The sequence below is a fragment of the Antechinus flavipes genome, chromosome 4 (assembly GCF_016432865.1).
Source record: "Antechinus flavipes isolate AdamAnt ecotype Samford, QLD, Australia chromosome 4, AdamAnt_v2, whole genome shotgun sequence".
In the NCBI taxonomy this organism is placed as follows: Eukaryota; Metazoa; Chordata; class Mammalia; order Dasyuromorphia; family Dasyuridae; genus Antechinus; species Antechinus flavipes.
The window spans coordinates 141,238,146-141,254,720 of record NC_067401.1 but is presented as its reverse complement, the minus strand read 5'-3'; the positions used below and the strand labels follow the sequence as shown (position 1 = coordinate 141,254,720).

Here is a 16,575-nt window from a genome sequence, read left to right as displayed (position 1 = left end):
GAAGAAAAATTTAGAATATGAAGTTTTACAAAAATGTTGGAAACTTTCAATATTTGGAATAATAAAATACTATTTTAAAAATATTATTTTTATCACTTAAAATGACTTGATTTCTCATCAAATCCAATGTCTTCTCACTTTCAAGACCTTAGAAACTTGGTCTTATCCAACCTTATTTTGAATCATTCCCTAATATCTAATAATCTAATATTGCTAGGCACACAGCTATTAGTGCTTATCTAAGCGCTACTAAAGATACATTGGTCCTTGTAATCTCTAAAAAGGCCTCTTACGCTTTTGGTCATATTATTTGTCCTACACTTTAAATACACACCAACTCTTCCTCTACTTATCCAAATCCTTCCCATTCTTCAAGGTGTCCCATAATTTTCACCTCTATAAAATATTATTGAACTTCCCTTCCCACAAAGGCTTCTAGGGGCTTGATTTTTTAATCTTATGTTTTCTTTATTTTTATGAAAAAACAACAACAACAAAAAAAACTTTAATCACACCATGAGATTTTCCAGAATGGAGGATAAATAAAATACTTATATATAATACATAATATATTGTAAAGTATATTGCTAGGCAATTAGCTATTAGTGCTTATCAAAATAGAACTGGGATGAATCTCTATTATTGTACAATTTAATTTGGGAAATGTTTCATTGATTGATATCAACTTGTCAGCTAGCAGTGAAAGAAGAACCAGGCCCTTAAGAGGAAACTGGGCAGGTGGGGGGGAGGGAACGGCAACAGGAATGGGAGTAAAAGATTTCTTTCTCTCCATCTTTACTACTAGCTCCATGCTCCATTTTGAGCTACTTGACCTGAGAAATATCACATCTAACAAGAAGCTTTGTAAGGATTCTACTAGGAGAATAAGAGCATCAAAGCCTGAATTTCTATAGTTATGTGTTGCCCTAGCCACATATATTTTCATTATCACTGTTCTCCTGACCTGAAGAATTAGGAAGTGGTACCTAGTGGTAGCCCATGGACCCTACTTTTATGGGGACACAATCCATGAGTGCCACTTTGGGGAATAGACCATACTGCAGAATACATAAAAGAAAGTAAAGTACTGAGTTTTTACTTTTTAGATTCTAGAGCAACAATTTTAAGTATCTCTTAAAATAAGACCAAATACAACAAAACTAACACAAGAGGTAGAATACAGTAAAAAAAAATATTGTGGATTTGGTGTGAGAAGATTTGTATTGAATCTAACCCTGAAGATTTCTTTCTTTCTCATTAAGTGCAGTTCCTGGACCATAGTCTCTCTCTAAACCTTAACCTTATCCTAGAGTATGTACTGATGTTCCCTTAAATATTCAACTTCTCAGTTCCTCCATCTGCTTAACTCCCCTAACTTACTCTGCTTTACCTACACATAGTAATGGTTATACTCTTAACCTTGTTACCACATATAATTATTCCAATCAGTCTCCTACTGTTCTCCTTACAGAATTTCTTCTAAACCCATTTGTCCTGTATGCCTTCTTCTCTTTAAACCCATTCTTTGTTCTGATGGTGACCTAAAATCCAGCTATTTCTCAGTACTTTCCCAGGCAACCAGGTCTATCTGGCTACACTATCCTTTCTTTAGAATTCCAAGCACTTAGTAAACTAGTTCAAAGAATCAAAGAGTTGGAGAACTGGAAGGGGCCTCAGTGGCCAACTAGTACATAATTCGTTATATAGCTTCTCCTCCAATGAAATGTGAGTTCCTTATGGTGAGGGACTGTGTTTTAGTCTTTGTACCTCTAGTAGTTCAGTGTCTCATAGAATGTATATTGAATGAATGATCCCTTCTATAACATAACTGAGGAGTCTTTCAGCCTCTGCTCAAAAATCTCTAAGGAAGAGGCACTCAGGGATTCCAACATATTTTTGAGACTTTAATTGCCAGAAAGTTTTTCCTCATACCAAATTTCAATTTGTGTATACACACACACACACACACACACACACACACACACACACACACACAGAGTCTCTCAAATGCTGGAGGGCAGCTACCACAAGTCTTTTCTTCTCCAGGCTAAACATTCCCAAATTTCTTTAACTGTTCTACAAACCTGTCATGGCCTCAAAGCTTTTTACCATTCTGATTGCCCTTCTCTAGGCATTCCAGTTTGTCAGTGCTCTTTATCTGTGGTTCCCAGAACTGAGCACAACCATAGAGATAAGGACAGAGTGGGATTATCACCTCTCGATTCCTGAAAGCCGTGCCCTTCTTGATGCAAACCAAGACTACATTTGCTTTTTTGGCTGCTACATTACATTAATAACTCACATTGAGTTTGCAATCCATTAAAAATTCCCAATCCTTGTCAGAAAAGTGTTAACCATACCTTCTGCATTTTATACTTGTGAAAGTTACTCTTTTGTCATTAAATGAAAAGCTTCAGAGTTTTTCTTTTGAATTTCATCTTAATAAATTCAGTAATGCTCTATGAGCAAATTATGTACAGATTTGGTCTGCCCTTGTTTTTGTTTAACCTTGTTTGCGGGGCAGCTAGGTGGTGCAGTGGATAGAGCACCAGCCCTAAAGTCAGGAAGACCTGAGTTCAAATCTGACCTCAGACACTTAACACTTCCTAGCTGTGTGACCCTGAGCAAGTCACTTAACCCTGATTGCCTCAGCAAAAAAAAAAAAAAAAAGAAAGCTCGAGTAAACCTTGTTTGCCTACTGGCAATGATCTGTTCTTAATAAAGCCAATACTATTTAGAGGTGCTGCTTCCTGATATATATGTGGCAGCCATCTTTTAAATGATCCATTCTAGAATTTTCCCAGAAATTAGAATCAAGCACTATAGTTTGTAGTCTCTGTTCTCTTACCCTTTTAAAAATTAGGGGGCAGCTAGGTGGTGCAGTGGATAGAGCACCAGCCCTGAAGTCAGAAGGATCTGAATTCAAATTTGGGCTCAGACATTTACACTTCCTAGCTATGTGACCCTGGGCAAATCACTTAACCCCAACTGCCTCAACAAAAATAAAGTAAAATAAAAATTAGGACAATATTTGTCTTTCTTAATCTTGTGGCACCTCCCCAATCCTTATGAGCTTTCAAATCTCAGAGACAATGGTTCAGCAAATATATACTTCAATTCTCTTGGGACCTGAGGATATATATATATATATATATATATATATATATATATATTTTCAATCTGGGTCAGGCATCAGGGTCAGCTAAGTGCTCTCTTATCTCCTTACTTACCTTATATCCAATCAATTCACTATTAGAAATAATTGTCCTGCCATTTCCAGTTCAATCACATACTACTCTGTAGTTCTAATCTCTTGTTCCCTTGTTATTGAGGTATGTATGGTGACAGGACATCAACTATGGAGTACTCCCACAACTCATCTCCATTCCTATATACTGCAGAATGAAGTACCCAACTGGATCATTATTTAATTTCAAAGGGGGTTTCACTTTAAGGTAATCCTTCTTTTAATTTTAATTTAATTAATTAATTTAATCTTAATCTTAACTGGAGCAGTTTCAAACATCTCCACAAGCCTCTCTCACCTTCCCTCCCTGAATGCTCTCAACTGAGCTCCTTGACTTATAGTTAGAAAACAGAGCCATTTATGGTGTGCTGTCCTTGCCCTTTCTCTTCATGTCACTATCCTTTGATATCATTTCCCCCCACTCTCTAGGCCAACTCCTCTACATGTCTTTGATCTCATCCCCTCTCAATTCTTCCAATGATTCACTCTCATATCTTACTAATCTATTTCTATCTATTGGTTCTGTCCTTGCTGCTTATATGGCTTTATAGATGATTTCTATATTCACCCCCATTCTCTCTTATAAGTTCCCAGTTAACATCAGCACATGCTTTTTAGACATTTTCATCTGGAAGTCCGATAGATATCTCAAACACAACATTTCTAAACAAGACTCACCATCTTTTCTTGCAAACTCATCTCTTTCCCAAATTTCCTTAGTTCTGTTAAGAGTGCCACTATCTTTTTAGTTATCCAAGTTTTCACTTTTTCTATTATACTTTGCTCCTCACTCCCCATATTCAATTAGTTTTCAAATCTTACTATTTCTACATCATCTCTTCTACCTGACCCCTTACTACTAATCACACAACTACTTCTATCTAGGTTTAGGCCCTGACCTGGATAACTGCAATGACTTCATAATTGGATTCTTTGTCTCAAGTCTAAGTCCTATATGAAGCTGGAAAGACTTAGAGTATGGGACTGATGAAGCAAAGACTAAGGACCAACTTGACTATATTCAGAAAAACTCAGCACCAATCACTTTTTTTCTCCACAGCAACTCATGTCATCTATCAAGGGGTAAAAAAACTATAATATACATTTAAGAATGAAATATTAACCCTGATTAAATAAGTAACCTTCTGAAGTAATAAATATATAATTCAATTTTGTTAACACAAAGGTATATCTGCTTAGTCAGTCCATTCCTATACAATTAAGTTTTCTTAGTCAGGGGATATTAATCCTTTTTCAGCAGTCCCAAGATTCCTAGAGAAGTTACTAAACTTAAATTCTGTAGTTATGAGGTGATGAAATAGCTCCCCGCCCTTATTCCTCATTTATATTGATTTTGGGAATGTATGACCAAGCACTATTAAATTATGTAAATGAAATCACATTCATAAGAGATCCATAAAAGTATGATGGCTATAAAGGATCAAGATTAAGATATTAAAATATTGCTATACTCGGTAAAGTGATGTAGCACAGAGTATGAATTAATGAGGAATGATAATCAAATTCAAAAGAGCAAAGGGTATGTGATGACTGCTTTTAATTTGGGAAGTATGAATGGTCAAAAGATAAGCTTATCTACTCCACAAATTTTCAAAATTGAGCATATACTCATCAAAGGCACAGCAAAATTCTGTCCATAATTATTTCCAATTTGCTTTGGATATCCAATAGAAATATTTTTGTGCCACTTTAAGTATTAATGATCCAGTAACTATGGAAGAAGAAACAGTAATAGGACTCTTGCTCTATTTTATGTATCATCAATATGAATGCCAGATTAACTCCTAGGCCCACAAAAGCACAAAAAACTAAGAAGCTAGTTTAATTTTCCTTGTACAGACTTGAACCAATCAACTGTGTAATTGAAGGAAAAAATCGTGTCTCAACTTGCTCATTAAATATACACAGTTTGAGATGAGAGAAGATAGAAACTTGGTCTTTTTACAGAACTCCAGGTTATTAAGACACTTTTTATAAGAGTACATTGTGAATGCTCAACTTTCTCTACATTTAAACCACATTAAAAGGATTGCCTAAGGAGAGACTTCCAAGTAGTCCAACTTGATGAACAACAGTAGCCCTAAATTTGTTCTTAATTATAAATTTTCTATTACAAAGAAGTTAAGTAAATTGCTTGAGCAGTGCAGGAAACCATAGGGACCTAGTAAAACAACTAACTAGGCTTAGGCTGCTAAGTTCCTGGACATCTCTAAACCAAAGGAGCCAAGAAAAATCAGAATGGCCTAAAACAGACTGGTTCCATTACCAAAGAAACCAGAATCCAGGTTCATCAGGGATATCATCAAAGAATACTTCTACTCCCTAAAAACTAAGATTCAAATCATAAAAAGAATTCTAAAATTCAGTTAATCTCCACAGAAATCCTTCACAATGGAATCCAGCCATAACTTTTGCACATAGTATAATCTACTTCATTCAACAATTAATTTAATGATGTAATCCATCTTCAAATCAGAGAAGTTTTCTGAATAGTACCTGATATTAACAGGGAGAACCTGAAATAAATAACTTCACTGAACCTTATTTTTTTTTAAGTTTTTTTTTTAAATTTTCAAAACATATGCATAGATAATTTTCAACTTTCACCCTTGCAAAACCTTGTGTTCCAAATTTTTTTCTCCCTGTCTTCACCCCTACCCTCTCCCCTAGATGGCAAGTAATCCAATACATATTAAACATGAACAATTCTTCTATGCATATTTCCACAATTACCAAGCTGCACAAGAAAAATTAGATCAAAAGGGGAAAAAACGAGAAAGAAAACAAAATGCAAGCAAACAACCACAAAAGTGAAATTATGTTGTGATCCATACTCAGTCCCCACAGTTCTCTCTCTAGATGCAGATGAGCCTTACTTTCCTCATTTGTAAAATAAGAAAGTTAGACTCCATTACCTCTAGCTTCCTTTCCATTTCAAATGTAGGATCAAAGGTAAAACCACCATAGTTTTTCAGAACACTGTTGTTTCTTCCTGGAAACAAAATTCATTAGAAGAATGAACAAATGGAAAGATTTAGCAGAAAGAGACACAGAAAGATTTCTATCTTTGAAAAAATCCCTGTTAAAAAAGATATAAGATAGTGGGTCAATGGTATAAAATGGCACCTAAAAAGGTAATGCTATCTTAGACTGCATTAAAAGAGGAAAAGGTACAGACCAAGAGAGGTAACTTTTGCTAACTTCGGCTCTGTCCAGGTTTTGGTAAGCACATTGTGATTAGGTATAACTGTCAGATTTTTTAAAAGCCATAAGTGAGGATGTGTCTTGAACAGAATGAATGAGAGGAGACACCATAAGGAAGCAAATGGAGATATTTAGACTGGAGGAGAGACAATGAAGAAAAGACAAAATATTTGTCTTCAAGTATAGAAAAGGTCCATTATATGAAAAAGGGATTAGACTTGTTTTACCTGATTACAGAAGGCAGAATTGGCAACAAGAGGAAAAGTTTCAAAAAAAGGCAGATTTAGGCTTAATATTTGAAAACAAAAATACAACTTTTTAGCAAGTGGAGCTATCCAAGATTAAGATGGGATGAAATGACTCAGAAAACAGTGAATCCCCCTTCATTCAGAGGTCTCCAAAGGAAAACTAAATGATCACTTGTTTGGATGTAGTTGAAGATATTCTGGGACAGAAATGAGAAAAGCTAGATAATTCCTGAGATTCCTTCCAACTCTTAGATCCTGTAATTTCCAATTTCCTTTATCTTTACCCCTAACCAAAGGCAGGTTTTCTATCCCTTGGCCTTTTCTAAGAGTGGATTGGTGCTGACAACTAAGGTTAAGCAGAGATAAGTGATAAGAAGTGGGAGCTATGAAAGTTTATCTCTTCTCTTAGAAAATCCTGCTTACCTCTTAGGAGGCCCAAGGAATAAATCTCAGAAAGGGGCTTTCCTATATGGAGTTAAAGCCTCTTTCCTCTGAGCAGAAAACAAGGAGTAGGTATTTATTCTTCCTCCTTTTTCTCAAATAGGCTATGAATGATTGACAGAATGTGAATTAAGAATGGGAAGAAAAACAATGATAAAAGGAATATATGCAATCAAGAAATGGTACTTTCAAAAGATAACTAAGTTTCAAGTCAAAATACCTAAAGACAGTATATAGTCATATATGCTCCTATGAAACAGAATGAAGGAAGAAACTGGGGGGAAGGTAAGGGAGGAACCACATGTTGCTAAATCAACTTAAGTGTTTTTTATTAGAAAATGGGTTGAAATTCATATTTGACCATTTCCAGAAGATCAAACTGACTTTCAACATACTGAAAGACTTTACAGATAACATGAATTCTACTCCATAACTCTGATCCTTTTCCATATACAATGGGATTAAAAAAATCCATTTGAGAGAGGAACAGAAAATTTATCACAGTAAGGTGACGAGGATCCATCTAAATTCTAATTCAACTCAATACACTTCTTAGGCTGCCATGACCAAAGAATTCATTACCAAGTGTAACCTACTAGTCAGTCTATTCATTTACCTACATACTTAATCAATGTTAGCACTTGAAAGGCAGACAAAATCTACAACCAGAAGCAGTATTGAAGCGTTTTCAACAAAGCAGAAACTACCATAAATAGCACTATTCTGGGAAAAAGTATTCTTTTCATGGAGATCATAGAACTAACAAAATATCTACTAAGGCATTGTGTTACATATCAAAAATAAAAAGATGCAAAATAATCCACTCCCTACCGGCAAGGGCCTCAAGGAACTAAGAATCTAATAGATGAGCCATTATACAAACATGCATGACACAAAAGATGTTTTAGAACAAATGAGTAATCTAATAAAGAACACTAAGAAAACATGAGGTAAGAAAAAGAACTTTAAGCTAGAGAGAATCAGTGAAGGTACCATGGAGATTATACCTGAAATAGGTAAAGAATGAAGTCCAAGCACAGTTTATACAAATACTACTTATGGAGTATGCTATAGGGGATTCTTTTGTGTATGAGGTGGGCTATATGGTCACTAGGATCTCCTCCAACTTTTAAGTTCTGTAATTCTGTGAAATGCATGAAGGCAGGAGAATATACTATGAGAATGAAGAACAGTTAGTAGACTACTTAGGTTTCACAAATGAACATAAAAAGGAAGTAAGATGAAAAATGGATAGAAGACATTATTCCTTAATAACAGCCTAAGGAGTCTGTATTTTATCTGACAATGAATTAGTTTCATGGTCAAAACATGTTTTAGGAAGATTATTATAGCAGCTGTGGGAAAGATTATCTAGAGTAGGAGTTAGCAAACTACTACCACCTAAGAACTGAATCAGGCCTGTTTTTAAATCTCCTGAAAGCTTTTTAACTTTTAATTTAATTTAAATTTTTAAATAGGCTTAAAGGCCTTAGTTTGTTTACTCTTGGTCTCTACAGGTGTGAAATACTGGAGTCAAGGAAACCAGTTATGAGGCTATAAAGTCTAGCAGCAAGTTGGATGGCCTAGTGAGAGTCTTGGTAGAAAGGAAGGAATGAACACAAGAGATATTGTAAAAGCAGAATAGAGAGGATTTAAAACCTAACTGGACATGAGTTTAAAGGCCTGGGAAGAATCAAAGATGACTGACATTTCAAACTTGGGTGACTGGAAAGATAATGGTCCCATTACAAAAAATAGAGAAATTGGCAGATGAGATAGATTTAGTGAAGAAAGATGATGAGTTAAAATGTAGATTCATTGAGCATGAAGTGTCAGGTAAATGTCAATATAACATCCAAGTGGAGACATCTAGAAGACAGAAATAGACCAAAGTTCTGATTATACAGATTGGAGAATCATCAATATAAAGGTGATAACTGAAGTCATGAAAGTGAACAAGATCACTAAATCAGAATGTATAGAAAGGTAAGGATAGTTTGGAAACAAAACCTTGTAACACAGGCAAAAAGAAAGGCAATGGCATAACAAGAGACTGAAAAATACTGTCTGACAAGTAAGAGAAGAAACAATAGAGAGCAGTCAGTGTCTTAAGTATCAAGGGGAGAAAGATTATCAAAGAGGGATGATCAATAGAAATACAATTTTAGAATTGGAAAGGATTTTATTATAGTTCAGTCATGCATGACTTCTTTTAGGGTTTTTTGGCAAAGAAATAGAGTGGTTTTCCATTTCCTTCTCCACAGATGGAAAAAGAAAAGATACAAAAAGGGCTAAGTGACTTGCTCAGGGTCTCATAGTTAGGAAAAATGTCTGAGACCAAATCTGAACTCATTAGGATTATCTTCCTGATTCTAAGCCTAATGCTCTCTCTATCCACTGTGCCACCCAGCTGTCCATCTTAGAAGTCTCTAATCCAACCCTAGATTTTGCAAATCACTGATGTACTTTCAGTGAGGACAAAGCCAAATTTCAAGGGATTGAGTAAGTGGAGGTAGCAAGTGGAGAATACGATCAGGAAAGATTGATCAATGTAGCAAGGTCCTCAAGGCACTGGAAGGAAATCAAGACTGTTAAATGGAAATATAAACTTTGGCAAGGAGCTACGATCTTTTGAGTCTGAAAAAGAGGAGAAGAAAACTGTTAACAGGAAAGAAAAGATTTTGAAGTACAGAAGGAGAAAAATAAATGGCCTGAATCTTTTCAGTAAAATGAGCGGCAAGATCAGCTACTAGAAATAGATTTATAGGTGGAATTAGGCGCTGGAGAACAGGTTTGTAAAAGCTGCTACAGGGACTGGAATAGGAAAATACCAACAAAAACAAAGATTACCATGCAAGTATTACTGAGTTCAGACTGTGAATTTGTAATTAGTAAAATCTCATAACTTCCTAGGTGCTGGGTAGCTTAGAAATTTGTTGAGGGAAGACAAATATAAAGCTGTTTCATGGTTAGATACTTAGAAGGGTTGGAATATCAGTAAGACAACAAGACAAGACCTTTAAGAACAGAAGGTAAGATCTGGAGACATGACTGGCTGGAAGGTGAAGGGAAAGAAAAGGAAGCAAGATTAAAATGACAGGAAAAGATAATGATAAATGTTGGGAAGGGATGTGGGAAAACTGGGATACTAATACATTGTTGGTGGAGTTGTGAACTGATTCAACCATTCAACCACTCTAGAGCGCAATTTGGAACTATGTCCAAAGGGCTATCAAACTGTGCATACCCTTTGATCCAGCAATATCTCTACTGGGTCTGTATTTCAAAGAGCATAAAAAAGGGAAAAGGACCCACATGTGCAAAAATGCTGGTACCAGCTTTTTTTTTTTTTTTTTTAGTGGCAAGAAACTGGAAACTGATGGATGCCCATCAATTGGAGAATGGCTATTCAGCCATTATGGTATATGAATGTATGGAATATTATTGTTCTGTAAGAAATGACCAGCAGGATGATTTCAGAGAGGCTTGGAGAGACCTACATGAACTGATGCTAAGTAAAGTGAGTAGAACTAAAAGAACATTGCAACAGCAAGATTATACGATGATCAGCTCTGATGGACTTGGCTCTTTTCATTGATGAAGTGATTCAGAGCAATTCCAATAGCCTTTTTCTTCTTCTTCTTTTTTTTTTTTTTGGCTGAGGCAATTGGGGTTAAATGACTTGCCCAGGGTCGCACAGCTAGGAAGTGTTGAGTATCTGTGGCCAGATTTAAACTTAGGTCCTCCTGACTTCAGGACTGGTGCTTTATCCACTGCACTATCTAGCTGCTCACCAACAGATTTATAATGGAGAGTCAGCTACCTCCAGAAAAAGGATTGTGAGGACTAAATATAGATCATAACATAATACTTTCATCATTTTGTTGTGGCTTGCTTGCTTTTTTCTTTCATTTCCTCCCCTTTTGATGTGATTTTTCTTGTGCAGCATGATAAATGTGGAAACAGGTATAGAAGCAGTGCACATGTTTAACATATAAGGGATTACTTGCTGGCTAGGAGAGAGGTAAGGGAAGGGAGAAAAACTTAGAAGACAAGGTTTTGCAAGAGTGAATGTTGAAAACTACCTTTGCATGTATTTTGAAAATAAAAAGCTATTATTTTAAAAAATTTTAATTAAACAAAAGAAAAGGAAGCCAGAAGAGAAAAGAGACAGTATAGTCCAGTGGAAAAAGTGCTGATTCTGGAACCACAGAACCGGGCATCAAATCCTACTTCTGAGGTTTATGATCTATGTGAACTCAGACAAGTCTCAGCTTTTGGGGGCCTCAGTTTCATCTGTAAAATGTAGGGACTGGGTTTGCTTGAGAGCCTAACCAAATGACTTCTGGGGTTCCTCTCAGTGAGGTGGTTCTTAGTGCGCCCACCACTGGACCTGGACATTTACTAATTGTATGATCCTGATCAAGTCATTTAATTCCAACTGCTGTCCATCTCAGATTATTCATCTGTAAAATGGGGATCATAAAAGCAATTGCTTTCCAGGGTTGTTATAAAGCTCAAATGAGATATATATATAAAGTACTTAGCACAGAGCCTGGTATACAGTAGGTTTTTGCTTGATAAATGCTTGTTTCTTTCTTTCCAGCTTCATATTCTATTACCATATAGACGTCACAATCTGGAACTGAAAGAACAGGGAGGGAGCTAGGGACTAGAGAATATGATAAAAAATAAGGAACTAGAAGGAAAAGCAGGATAGAGGACTGTGATCAGAAAGAAATTTGAGAGTTGTAGATTTTGGAAATGGACATATGGCAAATAATCATAATGTCTAAAGTATGTAAATTAATAATAATCTAAGATAGCTAAGGTACTGTCTAAGGTGAAGTATGATCAGTCCAATGAATGGATGTTAAAAAGAAGGTGGAGGTGGATATCACTGGAGTAGAGGAAATAGAAAAACTGGTCAGAGTACCAGGAGAGTATTCAATTCTTAACCACCAACTTATGTCTCACCGAATAAGAAGAAACTGTTCATTTTCAGAAGAGACTGCATTTTCACAGTATTGACATTCCAGAAGACACACAAAATCCCTGACTTTTCTACTAAGAGCAGCACAATTAAAAAGCACTGTGCTAGGGGAGACCTAGATTCAAACCCTGTCTCTGACTTTTGTGGTACCATGGATTAGTAATTTAATCTGAGTTTCAGTTTCTTCATTTGAAAAATAGGGATTTTTTCAGATAGATGTTTGTGTATCAAAGGAGATGATATATACTAAGGGCTTTGTAAATCTTAATTCCCACCACAGTATTCCCTACTCTCCTCATATTTTCAATATGAAAGTTTGCTTTATTATAATACTTAAATTGACTTGGCTTGCATAGCCACTTGCCCCACAATTTTCCAATTTCTGTTAATATCATTTTCAAAATATTGGACTCATCTCTCCTTAATCTGTTCTATTGAGTCAGTCACTAAAACTCTTTTGATTTTTCCTCTCCATTCTCTTCACCTCATGTCTTAGTGACTACATCAACCTTCCCATTGGTCCTCCTGACTCCAATCCTTCCTCCCACTAATCCCACTAGCACCCGTCTGTCAGCATTTCTTTTCTTCCTTATATATCACTTTCATTATGACACTGCCTTAAAGGACATTAAAACTTATAATGGATCCCTGTTTCTTAACGTACCCAGTCTAGACTCCTCTAACTAATAGTTATAAAATCTACCTAATCAACTTGAAGTCTTACTATCCCTAAATACACTCTTCTCTTGGTGCAGGCAGCTAGTAACTTCACTGTTGCATGAATGTACTCTGCTCAGTTCTCTCTTAGTGCTTGACTCCTGTTGGTCTTCTTCACCTAACATGCCTTTCTTTCTTCTGACTAGCAAAGTCTTACCTTTAAGACCCTGACCAAGTTCCCCACTGTTTCCATAAATCACATCACATACTCTGAAAGATTATCTTGCTCATTATCCTCCCCATTTTACATATGAGGTAACTATAAAGCTCAGAAAGATAAAATTAGATTGCCCAAAAACAACCCCTCACCCTTTTTCTGATACTGATTTTGTGATACCACACAATTTTCCCCTCAAACTTTTCTGGCACACCAATTTAATCTGAAGCCTACATTTAGTATGGATGTGACATGGGCTCTTAGAGGCCAAATGAAGCATGAACTGTGACAGGACCTACAGAAAGCTGAAAAAGCTTCTGGCAGGATCCCAGAGCATTGGGCAGCAAAGTTGCTCATAGATCAGGCTAGTTCCCATCTGAAAGACTCAACATCAACAAGGTCAGCTTCTGGTGATGGATTTTTGGTCAGTCCTAGGGACTACTAAGTCATGTAGGGGTTTTCATAAAGACTATAAAACATAGTATTCAATAACTACTTATTGATTGCTTGGTTAAATGCAAAAAAAGAGAAAGAAAATGTAAAAACTCAAATATCAGGCAACAACAACACTTATTAATAATACTTTCTATGGAAAAGGACTTTGATGATTTTTTTGTTTTATACGAAACATTTTTTGTAAGCAAAGTAAATATCCTGTTTCAAGCTCTGGGCTGAAATTTTTAATACAGATTTCCTATTTTCTTGACTGTCTTCCCAAGTGTCAACATTATCACCACTATAATAGGTAGCATTGTAATTTTTTTTTTAAATGGCATCAATATCTAAAATATACATCACAGTTTTAAATCATAGCCTAAGACCAAGGAACAAAAATCCAGTGAACAAAATAAGCAAGTTATGCCTCTCTGTTTCTCCCTTAAAAAACATTAATTTATCTATTTGACTACAAACCAGACTTTTAGGACAATTTAGTGAAAACAAACCTTAATCTTTAATATACTTTTAATTCTATTTTTAGGCATAGGGAATCTTTCTGGCAAACCAATTTACTCAGGAGGTATGATACTTACATTTGTAATCCTATTAGAAATAGACAGTCCCAAGAATGGCAAATGAAATGGTATTTATAAGGGGCTGTCCAGATGGCAAATCACATGACGTATAATGGAGTATTCCAGAATCTCAGTCCACATACTGTTGAGTATGCAGGACCATTAATACAATACAGCAGGTTCCACATGTTTGCACAAGTCAACAATTTGTATAAAACTATCTCCTTTACTCTTTTGCAAAATGCAAAGATTTTTAGGATTTGCCAGAGGTTTAATGAAAAACAAAAGCCCACTAGTTTGTGGCAAAGAATTTTTAAAATTTTGTCTATGTCCCACCTGATTCTTCTAGTTCATTAGTTAAGTCTTTAGTTATCAAGAGCTTATTGAGGAAAATTTTTTTGAAGGGTGATGAAAGTGTAGTATTGCCAGAAAGGAAACAAAAACCATAAATGCTATTCTAGACAGTGACCTATCAACATCAAAGTAAAAATGACTGTTGCTTATAAGCCATATTATCATGGTTAAGAAATTTCTATGATGACCTTATCTAAGCACTTACTGAAAATTGTCAACAAATTTGTATGATATAATAGTCTATGGGGAAGAAACTGGTGAACAGCTAAATTGAGTAGGTAGGTAGTAAAGAGAACAAAGGGCCTAGAATTGGGAGGATCCAAATTCAACTCTGACCTTAGACAAAAATTTATTAGTTTTGTGAACCCAAAACTAGGTAAGTCACTTAACCTGCTTGCCTCATTTTCTTCATGTATAAAATGGAAATAATAGCACCTATCTCCCAGGATTGTTGTATGGCTCAGATAATTGTATGTAAATCACTTAATGCTTAACACAGTAGGTACTATAACTGTTAGCTATTATTATTTTAAAGTCAAATTAAAAGTTATAAGATCTATATTAACAAACTCAGGAAATAACCAAAGGCTGAAGTGATTCAAAGGCAAGTGCTTTCTCCTCTTATTTCTTCATACTCTCTACTAGAAAAAAGCTTAATACAAACAGGAAAAAGCATCAAGGAAGTTCAGAATGGAACTCTTCAGACATCTCAGAAAAATCAAATAGTGGATGAGAGAAAGAATGAGCCTCACTACAAAGATTGAGTAATGAACCATTTACATCTAGTTCAAAATATAAACAACAGACATTTCTGATAACAATCTCTAAAATTAAAAGATTTGTTACAAATCTGGTAGGGTATGAAGGCCTTCAAAAGACAAAGAAGTTTTTATTGGGCAAGAGGACAAAGATATGATCAGACCTATGTTACTGAAATATCAATTTATTAGTTCTGTGTCAGAAGGATTGGAATGAGGAAAAATTTGAGGCAAGGAGATCAATTAGAAGATCACTGCAAATGTCCAGGAAAGGTGATAAGGGCCTAAATCTAGATAGTGGCTGTATGAATAGTGATAAAAGGAACAGATGAAAGAGACGATATTGAGGTAAATATAGCAAGACCTGAAATATGATTTGACTACAGGGTATAAGGAGCAGAGGACAATAAAAAAGGTATGAACTTAGATAACTACAAAGATAGTGAGGTTTTTAACATAAACACAGAAGTTTGGAAGAGAAAGACAAGTTCACAGAGAAAGATGAGTCCTGGTTCAGAAATTTTAAGTGTGAGATGTCTATATTCAGATGGAAAGGTCCAAAAGGCAGCTGCTGATGCATGACTAGGATTCAAGAGAGAGACTGAAGCTACATATAAATATCATCTTTAAACCCATGGAAGCTGAGGTTACCAAGTGAGAGTATAAAGAGGGAAGAAAAGACTGCCAAGGACTGAGCCTTGAGGTACACACAGAAGGCATGATGTAAAGTTCTATGAAAAGTTGAACCAAGACACATCAATTAAAAAAAAAAAACCCTGATCTAGGGAAGAGAGTATTTAGAAAGAGAGGAATGGTCAACTGTATCAAATGATACAGAGAGCTCAAGAAGAATGACGTTTAAGAAAAATCCATTAAACATGTCAATTAAGAGAGCACTGACAATTCTGAAAAGCTCAGTTCCAGTTAGATGAGATTGAAAGTCAAATTGCAGAGAGCAATTTGAGGGAACAGCGAGAATATGGAGGCAACAAGTATAGATAGCTTTTTAAAAGGATATAGCTGAGAAATAAAGGGAGGTATAGTACAACAGTTAATGGGAATGGTGAACTCTAGTGAGTTTTTAAGCATGTCTAAAAATAACTGGGAAGAAAAAAGTAGAAAAGGAGAGGTTAAAGATGAGAGGATAACTGACAATAATAGGGACAATCTGCTAGAAGATTTGGGAGGGAATGGGATGAAAAACAGTAAGTAGAGATGTTGACCTTAATGAGAAAGGTCACCTATTTATCTGACAGTGATGAAAAGAGATGTAAGATGAAGAAAAAGGAAGATGAGGCTCAGACTGAATGGCTCACTTTTCTCAGTACATTATAAAGTGAGGCCTGCTAAAGTGTGGGGAAAAAGGAAGAGTGGGACATTTGAGGAGAAAGGATGTTTACAACAGTCTCTGCAAGTGGGATA

General features: G+C 35.6%; 1 protein-coding gene across 1 annotated transcript in view; it reads right to left on the bottom strand.

Moving 5' to 3' along the window:
- Nucleotides 1–16,575, bottom strand: part of NMT1 (N-myristoyltransferase 1) — a 57,049-nt gene that overhangs the window by 34,779 nt on the left and 5,695 nt on the right. The window lies entirely within an intron of this gene.